Below are 16,951 nucleotides of genomic sequence, written 5' to 3' on the forward strand. Positions count from 1 at the left end.
TACAATGCACTGCTGATGACGTCACATATTACATCACTCATGACATGGTCAGTAACATCACTCATCACTGATGATATCTCAAATGACATCACTGATGACATCACTGATGAAATCATCCAGTGAATGTGTGTCTTTCTGAAAAATAAATATTTTTTATATGTATATCTAAAGGTCGATGGAAGAATAAATGGGTAAATAACTGTCTAAATGGATTTTTTTGTTAAATTGATTGTATAACTGACTTATTAAGTGTATCCTACTGAATACATGTATTAGCAAGTAATGTTTAAATATATAAATATCTGTATCAGTGTCACACTTTGTGTATAAGTGGCTGCATGGGTTGGTGAATAGCTATATGAGTGTCTATATGGGCTATTAGTTGATTTTTGAGTATCAGTATGAGTGTCTGTATGGTTTAGTGGGGGTATTACTTAGCGCATAGATGCATGAATAACTGATTCACTGTATGTATTTTGAAGACAGCATGTGTGCAGGACTGTATCAATGGATGAGTGTGTGTATGGGTGTGTTAGTGAGTGAACGACTGTCTCAACAGTATCTTTATAAGTAACTACATATGTTTTAAACTAGTATATATAAGTATTGATGTATATAAGTGAGTATATGTGAGATGGTGACAGATTGGAAGAGTTCCTAGATAAATAAGTATGTGTTTCTATAATTGATTGTTTAAAAGATTGTTTCTGTAGAAGTAAGCATAGTGGTGTGTGTATCACTATATATGCAAGTAAATGGATGTTTGATAGTTTATTTGCATGTGTGAGTATGTGTGTGAGTAACTCTATGGATGAGTATTGTGTGTAACAGGATTTATAGGTTTATGAGTACATATAATGAGTGAGTACATGTATGTCTGACTATATAGAACTGTTGGTGAATGAGTGGATGTGTATGTAAATGTTGGAATTACTGAACAGGTTGTTGTAACTGGTATTGGTATCTCCATTGTTTTGAAATTTTTAGTTTCTATTCTTCAATGTGTGTATCAAAGGTTATATTACGCTGAGAGGAGGTCTCCCACTCTTTCACAAGGATAATGTCATCAGTGATGTCATCAGTTATGTCATTTGAGATGTCATCAGTGATGTCATGAGTGATGTGACTGACCATGTCATGAGTGATGTAATATTTGACATCATCAGCAGTGCATTGTGGGCGCGCGAGTTATAGTTAGCTGAACTAACTATAACAGAGGAATTTCAAGGGTTTTGTATGAGAGAAATGTCCAGCTAACTATAACATGGGTGAAACCTATGGTTTTTGCAGTGAATTTCTAATGTTTTTAAATGCTAATTCCTAACCATAACGTGCCTGAAACCTATGGTTTTTTCAGTGAATTTCAATGCTTTTTTAAATGCTAATTCTTAACTATAACGTGCCTGAACCTATGTTTTTTCAGTGAATATATATATATATTCACTGAAAAAACCATAGGTTATAGACCATATATAGTTAGGAATTTGCATTTACAAAACCTTATTTTACTCACACAAAACCATTGAAATTCCATATATAGTTAGTTGCACTAACTATATATCGCGCACCCGCAATCCACTGCTGATGATGTCACATATTACATCATTCATGACATGGTCAGTGACATCACTGATGACATCACTGATGACATCTCAAATGACATCACTGATGACATCTCAAATGACATCACTGATGACATCACTGATGACATCTCATTTGACATTACTGATCACATCACTGATGATATCATTCATGTGATAATACGATGAACCTCTTCAGACTCTAATATAACCTTAGATACAATCAGTGTAAACAGACACTCACAGACTGTCACTCATCCATGGAGTTACTCACACACCTAGTCAGTCATGCAAAGAATCAATCACACCTCCATTTCCTCAACTATACAGTTATACAAACTTTACTTATTCAAACATATACTAACACATATTTACTCTCTTATACAATCCCTGATACAAGTTCACAATGATCCATACAGCCACTCACACATTCACTGGCTCTTATGCACAGTTATTTATATATGTCAACTCTCACATGTACTGTGTTTTACATATGTACTTACTTTGACATGTAGCACTGAGATATCCATTCACTCACCAATACACTCATGCACACAGTCAACCGCCCATACAGCTGTTTCCACATGCACTTTTGAAACAATACATCTAGTGAATCAACTGCTCACACATCTATGCACAGAGTCATGCACCTCCCAGCCACCCACACACACACTCAGTCTCCCATACAAATACTTGGGCAACCAATCAATAACCCATATAGTTACTCATATAGCTACTTATCAACACATGCAACAGTTTACAGAACAACAGACATAATGATGCACAAATTAAGACAGTTTAGTCACTAACCCATGCACTCAGTGAGACACATTTAATCACTCACTCATACAGTCAGTCATGCACCTACTAAATCCTTCATCCAGACACTTATACATCCACTCATTCTTCAATATGTAAGACATATTTTAACTTTACAGAAACATACAGTCACTGGATGTTGTCATCAGTGATGTCATCAGTGATGTCATTTGAGATGTCATCAGTGATGTCATCAGTGATGTCACTGACCATGTCATGAATGATGTAATTTTTCTTGTAATTGAATTCGATACACTCGAGCCGATCAGTTGGACGGCCCCCTCCAGCCCTTTAGACTCAGACTTAGAGGCTTATTTAAGACATTTTGGCTTAATATTTCGGGCACTTGAACAGCCCCTTATTATAGACATTCCCTGGGTTAGTAACTCAGTACACCTATCAATGAGTATATACTACTAGCATTAAGCAGGCGCCTGTGAGTTATCAAGAAACCACATAGAGGTTTTAGGTACCACACCATAGCATTATGCTGTTTTTTCAGTGACTGGTTGTGGGTTGGACTGTGGGTTGAACAGTTGGGTGACCACCACACGTCTGTAGGGTTTTATGTGTAGAGCATTTGGCGTGGACACTGTAGAGTTGTGTACTTACAGTGTTCTTTTTTTCTACACTATAGAGCGGGGCCTCATACTCCCGAGCGGTTGCTGGGTGAGGTGAGGTCTTCACCCACACAAAGCTGGGTGAGTAGCATCATGGAGAAATGCTTCATGTTGTTTAAGCTATTATGCTTGGTCATATAATGCTGAATGTAAATTCCATTCAGGCAGGTGTGTTTTGTTGGCGTGGTATCTGTGCTTTCTTATGGCTGCGTGTGTGTAATACAGTGTTTTGTCAACATTTTTTCTAGGAAGAAGATGTTCTTCTCCCCTTCCAGTGGGAATTCAATTGTGACGATTCCTGGTAGATATGTAACTTTACTAGTACATCATTTGTCCGTTTTTTTCAACACATCATTTACAGCTGCAGTAGCGTTTTTTATGGTCCTGAAGAAAGCCGGGGCAATGCCCCAGAGGCTGAAACATGTTGACCGTTCTGCACAGCGCCATGGGCTAGCCACACTACTCGGCGTGTTTTTAATGTATGACACATAGGTTGCGCTTTGAATGTTGTACAGCGCTTGTGTAGTCAATTTTCATTTATCACTGTCACTTAAGCACTGCACTTTAGGACACACTACTACTTCACTCTGGACATCATGGCTAGATTATTGACATCCACTTTCACAGCGACACTACATGGTCGGTTGTGATTTGGTATGATCAACAAAACATCCCACATGACGCGAAATCCACCATATAGGGTGGTCTGATGGGAGTTTTTCCAGCCTATGTTCTCAACAACATACGTTCACACATGCACCCACTGTTGCACATTTGCCAGCACAGCTGAACCCCCTCTTCTCAGACCTAGTCTGCTCTCTTGTGTATTTTGTATCTGAGTAGGGGAGTGAGCAGATAGGTCATTAAATATTCCCCTTGACCCTCCACATACTTGTTTTGTTTTTCGGTACTAAGAGCAACTTTTCAGTTGCGGGTCTTATAAATTGGTTGCAACGCACTTTCTGTTGCACCCCTAAAGCTCACCCTACATAATTGTGTGTGATTCCCTTCTGTCTACCCAGTCCTATACCTACTCTCTTTGACACTGTATGATAACTATCATGAACATATTGATCCCTCTTTATGGTCATATTACGCTCCAGAATGTAACAATTCTCCACGGTCTGATAACTAGATGATACACTCCATCATGGAGTGTCTTTCCATGCAGGAATTATTCCTTTTTTGGGGCATAGTTTTTCTTGTAAATGAACATCACAGTCGAGGTCTTTTGATTAGATCGTCCCCGTGCATACACACATGTATACACATGTTCTAGGTACAATCAGAACTAACCTTTTCTATCTACCGCATTTAGACGTTTTTATAATGCAAACAGTTACCACTTATACTTTTCTGCACTTCATTGTAAGTGAGTCCTTAGGTTTATGGCGTATATTGAGCTCACCACTTGAGAGATTCAAGCCTGTGAGTTTATAACGCTCCTTCCCTGTGAGATTCTGTCAATCTCATTGGGCGCATGACACACTCGTAGTGTCTCCTCAATAGCCACGCGCGTGTATTACTGTATGCTCATTTCGAGCAATTATTTCAAAGAGCTCTGTTTGGCTATCCGCGCTACCTGGCAACATATAACTCTTTTAAACTATCTTCGCGCTGGTGGCTCACAACAAAGTGACTATAATTTGCATTTCTTCTCCCGGTAAACCATTGTTACCGCGCATGCGTCAGAGAGTAGTTTCTCTGCTCGCGCCCCCTCTCGCGCGTTTCTCCACACTGCCGGGATTTGAACGCCCCTTTTCTGCCTTTTCAATGGTTTTCAGGCAGCTATATAACAACAAAGGGCGGTCTGATCATTACCTCCACTTCCGCTCGACTTTCCACTGGGGGCACCGACGGACAGGTGAGTCTCCTGTCGATGCGTTCACCATCAGCTAGCCCCCCCTTTTTTCTTGTAATTGAATTCGATACACTCGAGCCGATCAGTTGGACGGCCCCCTCCAGCCCTTTAGACTCAGACTTAGAGGCTTATTTAAGACATTTTGGCTTAATATTTCGGGCACTTGAACAGCCCCTTATTATAGACATTCCCTGGGTTAGTAACTCAGTACACCTATCAATGAGTATATACTACTAGCATTAAGCAGGCGCCTGTGAGTTATCAAGAAACCACATAGAGGTTTTAGGTACCACACCATAGCATTATGCTGTTTTTTCAGTGACTGGTTGTGGGTTGGACTGTGGGTTGAACAGTTGGGTGACCACCACACGTCTATAGGGTTTTATGTGTAGAGCATTTGGCGTGGACACTGTAGAGTTGTGTACTTACAGTGTTCCTTTTTTCTACACTATAGAGCGGGGCCTCATACTCCCGAGCGGTTGCCGGGTGAGGTGAGGTCTTCACCCACACAAAGCTGGGTGAGTAGCATCATGGAGAAATGCTTCATGTTGTTTAAGCTATTATGCTTGGTCATATAATGCTGAATGTAAATTCCATTCAGGCAGATGTGTTTTGTTGGCGTGGTATCTGTGCTTTCTTATGGCTGCGTGTGTGTAATACAGTGTTTTGTCAACATTTTTTCTAGGAAGAAGATGTTCTTCTCCCCTTCCAGTGGGAATTCAATTGTGACGATTCCTGGTAGATATGTAACTTTACTAGTACATCATTTGTCAGTTTTTTTCAACACATCATTTACAGCTGCAGTAGCGTTTTTTATGGTCCTGAAGAAAGCCGGGGCAATGCCCCAGAGGCTGAAACATGTCGACCGTTCTGCACAGCGCCATGGGGTAGCCACACTACTCGGCGTGTTTTTAATGTATGACACATAGGTTGGGCTTTGAATGTTGTACAGCGCTTGTGTAGTCAATTTTAATTTATCACTGTCACTTAAGCACTGCACTTTAGGACACACTACTACTTCACTCTGGACATCATGGCTAGATTATTGACATCCACTTTCACAGCGACACTACATGGTCGGTTGTGATTTGGTATGATCAACAAAACATCCCACATGACGCGAAATCCACCATATAGGGTGGTCTGATGGGAGTTTTTCCAGCCTATGTTCTCAACAACATACGTTCACACATGCACCCACTGTTGCACATTTGCCAGCACAGCTGAACCCCCTCTTCTCAGACCTAGTCTGCTCTCTTGTGTATTTTGTATCTGAGTAGGGGAGTGAGCAGATAGGTCATTAAATATTCCCCTTGACCCTCCACATACTTGTTTTGTTTTTTGATGTAATATGTGACATCATCAGCAGTGGATTGCGGGTGCGCGATATATAGTTAGTGCAACTAACTATATATGGAATTTCAATGGTTTTGTGTGAGTAAAATAAGGTTTTGTAAATGCGAATTCCTAACTATATATGGTCTATAACCTATGGTTTTTTCAGTGAATTTTCAAGGTTTTGTAAATGCTAATACCTAACTATATATGGTATATAACCTATGGTTTTTTCAGTGAATTTTCAAGGTTTTGTAAATGCTAATTCCTAACTATATATGGTCTATAGCCTATGGTTTTTTCAGTGAATATATATATACACATACATATATAAACATATATCATCTGTATATCTATATAAATACAAACATAAATGCATGCATACATATACTTATATGCATACAGATGCATGTTATTTACATGAAAGTTGAAAAAACACTAATAAAAGCAAAGCTAAAAAGCCACCTCATTACAAACAGAATGGCTTTAACTTAAACGAGGGCGAGATCTATTGCATTTTCAATGCTTGTTTACTTTGGTTCCATCAAGAAGGCATTCAGATGTGTCACACATTTGCCATAAATTCTGAATGTTAGCACTCTAGTTGCACATTAGATCACTGTAGTAAAGCTACTGCTCACCAGGGACGTCTGCTGCTGGTATTCAAAGTGCATGTTTCAGTCTGCATGTCAGAATTTTTTTAATGAAATAGAAGAGGATTTGAGAAGTCACTCAAACTGATGATTAATTTTTCTTTCTGAAGCACTAATCATACTTTCTATGGCAAAATTAACCCCCTCATGTTGTTCCTTTTTAAATTGAGTGTTTTCAGACTTACCACTTCATTCCAATCAAGATGGCTTCTGGTGTGCCATACTTTTGTCATAAGTAAGACTGTTAGCGCTCTAGTTGTTCTTTAGAACACTCTGGGACATTCTGTCATTGGGCTATACTTGGGGTACATCTGGGTGATATTTGGGCTACATTTAGGCTCTTTTGTCTCTGGTGGCCATCTTGGGAGACTGTATGTCAGAATTTTTTCATGAAATTGAAGAGGGTTTGAGAAGTCACTCAAAATGTGCCCTAATTTTTCTTTCTGCAGCACTAATCATAATTCATATGGCAAAATATACCCCCTCATTTTGTTCCTTTTTAAATTAAATGTTTTAAGAGTTACCACTTTATTCCAATCAAGATGGCTTCAGGTGTGCCATACCTTTGTAATAAGTAGGACTGTTAGCGCTCTAGTTGTTCTTTAGAACACTCTGGGACATTCTGTCATTGGGCTATTCTTGGGCTACATCTGGGTGATATTTGGGCTACATTTGGGCTCTTTTGTCTCTGGTGGCCATTTTGGGAGACTGCATGTCAGAACTTTTTAATGAAATAGAAGAGGATTTGAAAAGTCACTCAAAATGTGCCCTAATTTTTCTTTCTGCAGCACTAATAATACCTTCTATTGCATAATATACCCCCTCATTTTGTTCCTTTTTAAATTAAATGTTTTAAGAGTTACCACTTTATTCCCATCACGATGGGTCAAGGTGTGCTATACCTTTGTAATAAGTAGGACTGTTAGCGCTCTAGTTGTTCTTTAGAACACTCTGGGACATTCTGTCATTGGGCTATACTTGGGCTACATCTGGGTGATATTTGGGCTACATTTGGGCTCTTTTGTCTCCGGTGGCCATTTTGGGAGACTGCATGTCAGAATGTTTTAATGAAATAGAAAAGGATTTGAGAAGTCACTCAAAATGTGCCCTAATTTTTCATTCTGCAGCACTAATCATACTTTCTATGGCAAAATATACCCCCTCATGTTGTTTCTTTTTAAATTAAATGTTTTAAGAGTTACCACTTTATTCCAATCAAGATGGCTTCAGGTGTGCCATACCTTTGTAATAAGTAGGACTGTTAGCGCTCTAGTTGCTCTTTAGAACACTCTAGGAGGCTGCAGTAGAACACAAAGGAATCAACTGACAGTCTCTGTCCTTGTTGGATGTACATGTTTTACTGAGAATGTCAGACTTCATTTTCACATGACTGAGAAAGATAATGTGAATTTACAGAAAATATGCTTTCAGTTTAGCTTATAGATCCCCTTCCAAACCACTGTGGGAAAATCATGAGATATTAGTTTTCTTTCAAACAATATTCATGATATCACAGCAGAAGGTTTTTTCACATGGTAAAATCACCTTAGAACACACCACAATTCCTAAAACGAGTATGGTTCCATCAACAAATGATTTATAATGTAACTACAGTCCTAAAACCCTCTATTAACTACAATGCTTTTTAATGAGGTGCTTTCATGTATATTGGTCCCAAGATGGCTGCCAACACTTCTTGGATGAAGTGCTGACAGCCAATCAGATCAGATGTGTGGTTAGGCTCCGCCCAGATATATATCTTTTTTTGAACCTAAATTACTCAAAATCCACTGGAGCACATATATTGAGACCTAGCAAAGGCACATCGGGCTAACAGTCCCTACAATTCTGCCAAGTTTCGTGCAAATCCATTCAGCCGTTCGAGCTAAAAGTGAGGCCAACCGCCCTATGGAAATTAACATGGGAAAAACACGTTTTGGGATCCCCCTTTTTTCTCAGCCCCCCCTTGATGAAACCCCCCCAAATTGTCAGGGGCTGCTCAGAAACAAAATGTTCCATTTTCCTGAAACTTTCAGCCAATTCCGTCCACAAACGCCAAAGTTATTAGACATAGAATTTTCAAAAATCCCATAGAGAAAAAATCCTAACTATATATACCTACTGGCGACCGCCAGTAGGTAATATATATATATATATATATATATATATATATATATATATATATATATATATATATATATATATATATATTCTCCAAAGGCAAACAACGTTAAACACGCTCTCAGAGTCCAACAAGGAAACACTGTGTGCCAAGTCCAAGGGTGTTTATTTACACAAGGAGCACGAGGATCAAAAAGGACCTTGAGCTGATCCACGCATCTGGCTCAAACCTTAAGCAGAAATAACTGTTTCAAAACCATTGTTACAAAAGAAAGTCCCAGATGGTGCAGATGTTGCCACCATTTGTGAACTGGTACGTGATTATGCTGAAGCTTTCCCAGCACTTCATGAAATGTATGTATCCGCGCTGGTTATACGGCTTTCAACCACAGCCTCTGAGAGCTCATTTTCAAACCTATACCGCATCCTCACACCTTTCCGACGCACAATGAATCGTGAATGGAAACAGAATTTGACTATTTTCCCACATGACAAAGAGCTCACGGCAAACCTATGTATGCATGAGTTTGTAAGGGAGTTTTCAAAGAACAATAGAAGATTGCCTCTGACTGGAACTGGCAGTTTTGAAATGGTCGGTGTGAATACTGCTGGCAGTTTTCAAAAATACTCCTTTCTCTTTTTTCAAATGTGTTACTGTTTTTCAAGAATTTTTATCTATGAAAGTAGTTTGCAAAAAAATTACAACAAAATAAAATGTATAAAGTTACATTTGTGCAGAGAAATAAGTGTTGGGCAAATTGCAACGAGTAGATTGCCAGCCTTTCTAGTGCAATGGTGTCAAGGCTTTCATGTAGTAATAAGGACTTCCTTAATCTTGAATGCTTCACAATATGCTTAGCATTCAACTACTTGTGTTGAAGCCAGGGAGCTGGAATTTGAGGGTTTGCAGTTAGGTCCAGACATTGCTCTTACTGCCTGGCCAGCTGGAATTCGAGGATTTGCAGTTAGGTCCACACATTGGTCTTACTTTCAAATAACTCTCCACATGCTCTGGGTACACACAGAAGCAATCCGTTGTCTCATGCTGCCTGTTTGCAAGTACATATTTTGTAATCTAGGGCTTGTAGGCTACCTCCAGAGGCGACATTTTGGGCCCACAGTGGCCCACCGAATGCACCCTTGGCCCACCCACATAAAAATTCCTGGAGCCGGGCCTGCAGCTCTCTCAGACAAAAAACAATCTGCTTTCCTACTTCAAAGAGAACTTTCACCCAACCATAGCAAACAGCAGACTCCCACGAATAGGCACCCTATAACACTACAAGAGCCGACCCTCGGAGACGGTTCTCCCCAGGGCCATCAAAGGCTCAACAAAGGCCATCAAAGATTTTGAACTTTGACATCATTGTAAATCCCTCTAAGCAGTCCTACGGGATCAAGAAGTCCTATAGCAAATGGCAAACTTTTCCGATCAAACTACACACTCAATCTACACACATATACAAATAAATAAAAAATCACATTTATTCCCACATTAACTTCAAAGCGAAACACATTTTTATTGCTTAAAGTTTTGCACCCTTTCCAACTGACAAAACTTTCAACCCTTCCTCCATTCCACAATCTGCCAGTTACCATAGAAACACTTCAGGGAACACCTAACTCAGCACACAGGTGAAAAGTTCATCATACATTGTTGCAAATTAAAACACTAAGTATGCTTCACTTGAGAATATACCAGCTTATTTTATTTAACGTTCTTTGCTAACACTTATTCTTAACCAATAAAAATCAGCCTTTTAAAACACAGAAACATTCATCGTAGCTTAGTGCAGAATGTTCTCGAACAACTAATCAATCCTTTTCTTTTTCCAAGACTGCATGTTATCCACCATTTTAGAAAAAATCTCACTTTTCAAACTGCCACTTCATTTACAGAGACCTTCATAGCGCATCCAGACGTCTCTTCAAGATTCTTACAGTGTGGATTCCCGAGGACCTCATCCCCCGGGGCTCAAATCTAACGTTGCGGACCATGGGAACAGCAGCAAGGCCTCCACGATTCCAGCTGGCCCCCCACTTCCTGCGGGAGCCGGCATTGCTATCCCTCACAGAGAGCAGCTTACATGCTTCGATTCTAATTTCAAACATGATATCAACAGTTTGTTATACATTTTATAAAATAATATACTACTGCAAGCTAAAGCAGAAAAGTCAGCACAATTATGATAGAATACAAAATTGAAAAAAATAAATATATACTTCTACACTCAACAAACTCGTAACCAGAGTACACAGTTTAATTTCAAAAACACCCTACCACAACTGGTTTTTCAAACGCATTGTACAATAAAATGCGTCACAAAGAAGGTCATATACATGGTGACTCTATAATGTCACATAGAAAAAAGAAGGCCACTCTTGCGCTACCAGGAAAACACAACAAAAGTACAAGGCCCAAACTTCCATTGTAGTGATTTCTTAGTTGCAGGTCTAGTTGTCAGATCGATACACACACTCCCTCATGGCTGGTATACACCCACACCACACCCATTCAGGGCATCACTCACTACACACGTGGTCCTATCTATAAAAAAGACGGAGCACACGTGTTGTACGCCATTTTACAGTTGTTCCCAAAGCATGCACCCACCAAAGGACCCACTACTACATGCGTGGCCTCTTTTGTCACTGAGTTAGTAGTGCCCGAAGCAATGAGTGGGTGAAGAGCCTGCGATGATGATGATGATGGGAGCACAAGTACGTCGTGAGCCATAGACATATCAAGACTCAGCAACACATATGACACTTCTTTGTTGAAGATCGCGACTACATCATGAAGAAACTCGTTTCCACAAAAGGTGAGCAGTGACACTTGATTACGTATCAGAAGGAGTCAAAGGGTTGTAGCTGACTACATACAAAAATGTGGCTTAATATTTTAGACAAACGCACTCCTATATAATGTACTAGCAGCTGTCCTGAACTTGTCCGGTAGCAATCAGGCTTCCTCGACCCCCGCCCGCCCCGACATTGTCCAGCAGCCCGGGCCCCCGCCGCGATCATTAGTGCCCTTTGTTATTTGGGGCTCTTCGTATTGAGCACAGTGTTCTTTTCTATTGGAGCGATGTGACATTGCTGCTGTTTGGCTCTATCCATGACGTGACCCCCGCCCGCCCCGACATTGTCCAGCAGCCCGGGCCCCTGCCTGCCCCGACATTGTCCAGCAGCCCGGGCCCCCGCCTGCCCCGTCCCCCGCCCGCCCCATCCCCCGTCTGCCATGACCCCCATCTGCCCGACCCCCGCCTGCCCCGACATTGTCCGTGGGTCCCCCGGAGCCTCACCTCAGCCGCCGCTCCTCCCCCGCACTCCTCAGTTCACTGCTCCGCCGTTCCTCGCCGTTCGTCACCGCTCCTCCCGCCTGTCAGCGGCTCCTCACCGCCTGTCCGCCGTTCCTCACCGTTCCTTCCCGCGCCATGTCCGCCGCTCCTCCTCGCGCTCCTGGCGGTAGCACGCAGGTCACGGCCGGCGCTACTTCGAAGGGACTACTTTTTTTTAATGTACATTTTTTCAAATAACGCATATATTTATAGTTGATATAGCCTATGTCCATCTGCACACCCTGACAATTACAATGATGTATCGGGTGTGTGGATTGGCGCTGTGGTTCCCGAGTTTACCCGCCTCAAAGGTTCAAAGTTCTTAATTTATAATAGTAGTATAGAAGATTAATTTACATATTTTTTTTTCCCAATAGCAGTAACGTTTTTATAATAGTTGAAAGGTCCGCAATATATTCACGCAACTCAGTACACAATGACTAATCAAAATGTCCTTTTGTTTCCTTCAGCAAACATCCTTCAGAAGCAACCACGGCCTATCGAGCAACAGCAATGGAATTGTCTGCAACGTATTGAATATACTTTGATGTATAGAAGCAGAGTTCAAGTCGAGTGGTGACCTCCGATGGCCGCACTGGTAAGCACAGCAGCCTACATAGATATGCCAACATAGCAATGCATTAGAAATAAGTCGGCATAACGGGCGTCAGTAACGCAGTATGCACTTCCATTTAGACACCACTTGAATGCGGCACTATAACAAGTGAAATGTACCAAATACACTGCACTCATAAAACTGTAGTGTTACCTTTATTTGTAAAAGGAGAGAGGGCTATATTATCAAGCTTTGGTGACAAATCTATCGCCACTTTATTGGCAGGAACGTGCCGCTAAACTGGCGATAATGGGTTTGATAATATGCTCTATGGAATTCCAATCGAAGCTCATGTTAGATGTGAAGGACATCTAACATGAACTTCAATTGGAATTCCATAGAGCATATTATCAAACTCATTATCGCCACTTTAGCCGCACTTTCCTGCCGATAAAGTGGCAATAATTTAGTCGCCCAGGCTTGATATTATGGCCCAGAGTGCGTAGTATACAGCAGCTTCTCTGTAAAATCTATAATTACCTCCGAGCCGTGACAACTGATAGGTTACAACAGTCTGACAAACAGATCGACAACCTTATTACGCCACTTTTCAGTCACTTTTACCATGGGTAAAGTGACGCAAGAAGCTTGCAAATCTACGACTGACTTTTCAAGAAAAAATCTCAACTCCAGACTCTGCGACACAGTTTTAATGTTCTTTTCTCTCTCTTTCTCTCTCTCACTCTCGTTACATAATTTCTCTTTCTCTCTTAAACTTATAGATACTACTGTCCGCTTTGACATGTAGAAGAACAGCCCAAGTGAAGTTGTGGAATAAGCTGTCTGTAATGTTTGGCCGCAAGGTTTATACAACGGTAAGCACAGAGGCCTAGATCTAAAAATCCTTCATAGCAATACATTAGAAATAAGTCGGCATAACGGGCGTCAGTAACGCAGTAGCCACTTTCATATAGACACCACCTGAATGCGGCAGTATAACAGAACTGAAATGTACGAGGCACAATGCACACGTAAAACTGTAGAGTAACCGAAACTTGTAATGCTTATTAAGCTTATTCACTCACGTCTACATAATTCTAAACTCTAATTTTCTTTTTTGTTTTGCAGATTACCAATCGGACATCTTCTGGAGTCCAATTAACAATTTTTTTATAATATTGTTTGTTAAAGTTATTTTTCTAGTTGCTTTTATCATAGTTATAATTCAGTTTCGTTTACATTTATTTATTTAATAAAAGTTAATTAAAAAAACTACATACTTCTTTTATTTTGTGGGGGAGAGGTATCACGGTCCACAACAAAAATAATGTTGAAATACTATAGTAAGATATTCAAGACTATGATTGAAAACTACTGAGTTCTAAGTAACAGATATAATAAAAATAACGGTGAAGAACTACTAAAATGGTGGTGGACGGAGTACGTAATCAACGTGTGGCGCCTCGACACTACCTTTCAAATAAATTTAGAAAAAATATGATTATTAATATATTACAAAAGTACAGCAGCGGATGACACACACGACTCAAAAAAGAAAGTGAAAAATGTACCACCTGAAATAAAGAAACATTTGCTTGTTGAACTTCAAGAAAAAGAAAAAAACGTGGTTTTCGAAACGAGGCTGCGCATGCGTAGAGAGTACAACTGCTACTCAAAAAAAAGGAAAGTTTTACATACTATAATAGAAATGAAGGGGCATATTATCAACAAAAGGCGATACATGATAGCCGCTTTTATCTTCAGGAAACTGCTGATAAAGCAGCGTTAGTTCCTCAATGAAGTTCAATATAAACATGAGCAAACGGCAGCTCTCCCATAGGTAGCACGCCGAGTTACCTACGGGAGAGCTGCTGTTTACTTTCGAATCCTTATACTAGAAGGATTATTGTGGATACTTGCGATTATTGTGAATTTTTTTGGAGTCATATTGATATCAAATTCATTGGGGATTTTGGAGACTGATTTTGCAAACCCGAACTTTATTTTGACGGTTATGAATGAAGAACAATATACTGATAGACAAGTGAAATACGAGCCCTGAAGAAGTCGATTGCTTTAATTAGCAATACGAAACACGTGTTGGCTGTTATTCATGACTGGATTTTGGAACATGAACTTTTGAATAAATCTTTTTGGAAGATTATAAACTTGGAAGACTTTTTATCCGATTGTTCTTACTGAAACACCATGCGTATGAAGATGGACTAAGTAGACATTGGTCAAAGAATTCTCGTGTGCTCGGAAGGGTTCCTTTTAGCATATTAACAAGCCCATTATTGTCGCTTTATCTGCAGTTTCCTGCTCATAAAAGCGGCGATAATGTATCGCCTTTTGTTGATAATAAGGCCCATTGCTCTTTTTTTTGACCAGTAAACTTAGATGCATATTATCTTAGATGCAAATTATCGTCATTTTATTGGCAGGAAATTGCCGAAAAACTGTGATAATGAGCTTGATAATACGGCCTTGTTATTTCGAATAGAAGCCCATGTTAACACCAAAACATGTGCTTCTATGGGAATTAACAAGGACGTTTTATCAAGCCCACCGTCACAACATTAATAAAAAACTCCAGACAATGCAGGTAGCCGGACCTGGAAAGTCATTTTACAGATTACTGCCCTAGAAAGGCGGTGTTCCCCGCGACGTGTACGGGGAACATATTTTTTTTCAAAAAGACAGAGGGATGCCGCTCCCCGAGACTGCAGAGAGTAGGACCATAACCCCCAGCCGTAAACTTCAAAATAAAACCAGAGGAGTGCCGTTCCCCAGTGCTCGGGGCACCTTACAAACCCCCATTATGCAAAAAAAATTACCCCCGTAATTTGCCCCCCCAGTACCTAATGAATAAAACAGACTACTAGTTTTTTTACCTTTTCCAATACGTACAAGTACTGCACGAGTACCCCACCATTTTTATTTTACAAAAATAAAAATTTAGCCTAAACATCCATGTACGACCCCCTGAGCAAACCTAGAGGTTCAGAATGTTTCTAGCCTGCCCCCTTTCCCTATTTCTCAACTTTGTTTGACTGTTTTCTTGTGACTCGATTCTACTGACGCACAAGATGGCCACCAACACTTCCTGGCTTCGAGTGTTGACAGACAATTCACAGCCAATCAGCAGGCAGCTCGCGCTCGTAATTGAACGGATTTCCGTACGCGCGCTGAACTCTGTCTCTAGATATCGCTATGATTTTCTCAAAAACTACTGAAGGGATTTACACCATTTAACATAAAGCACAATCTGCGAACAGAACTCTACCTCTCTGCCAAATTTCGTGTAAATCCGTTCAGCCGTTTGGGCTGTAGCCCTGGCTAAAGGTCCCTATAAAAAATTGCATGGGGAAAACACGTTTTGGGACCCCCCTTTTGTCTCGGCCCCCGCTAGACAAATCACCCCCAAACTTTCTAGGAAAGAGCGGAACCAAGCAGGCCATTTTTTTGGAGAAATTTGCGAAGATTCTTTCACTGGCGCCAAAGTTATTCCAAATAGAATGTTGTGAATTTCCTATGGAAAAAAGGTCCTAACTATAACTACCTACTGGCAATAGCCAGTAGGTAATATATTTTATATATATATATATTCACTGAAAAAACCATAGGTTATAGACCATATATAGTTAGGAATGAGCATTTACAAAACCTTATTTTACTCACACAAAACCATTGAAATTTGAATATATAGTTAGTTGCACTAACTATATATCGCGCACCCGCAATCCACTGCTGATCATGTCACATATTACATCATTCATGACATGGTCAGTGACATCACTGATGACATCACTGATGACATCTCAAATGACATCACTGATGACATCACTGATGACAACATCCAGTGACTGTATGTTTCTGTAAAGTTAAAATCTGTCTTACATATTGAAGAATGAGTGGATGTATAAGTGTCTGGATGAAGGATTTAGTAGGTGCATGACTGACTGTATGAGTGAGTGATTAAATGTGTCTCACTGAGTGCATGGGTTAGTGACTAAACTGTCTTAATTTGTGCATCATTATGTCTGTTGTTCTGTAAACTGCTGC

Source organism: Lissotriton vulgaris, chromosome 6, assembly GCF_964263255.1.
Source record: "Lissotriton vulgaris chromosome 6, aLisVul1.2, whole genome shotgun sequence".
Classification (NCBI taxonomy): domain Eukaryota; kingdom Metazoa; phylum Chordata; class Amphibia; order Caudata; family Salamandridae; genus Lissotriton; species Lissotriton vulgaris.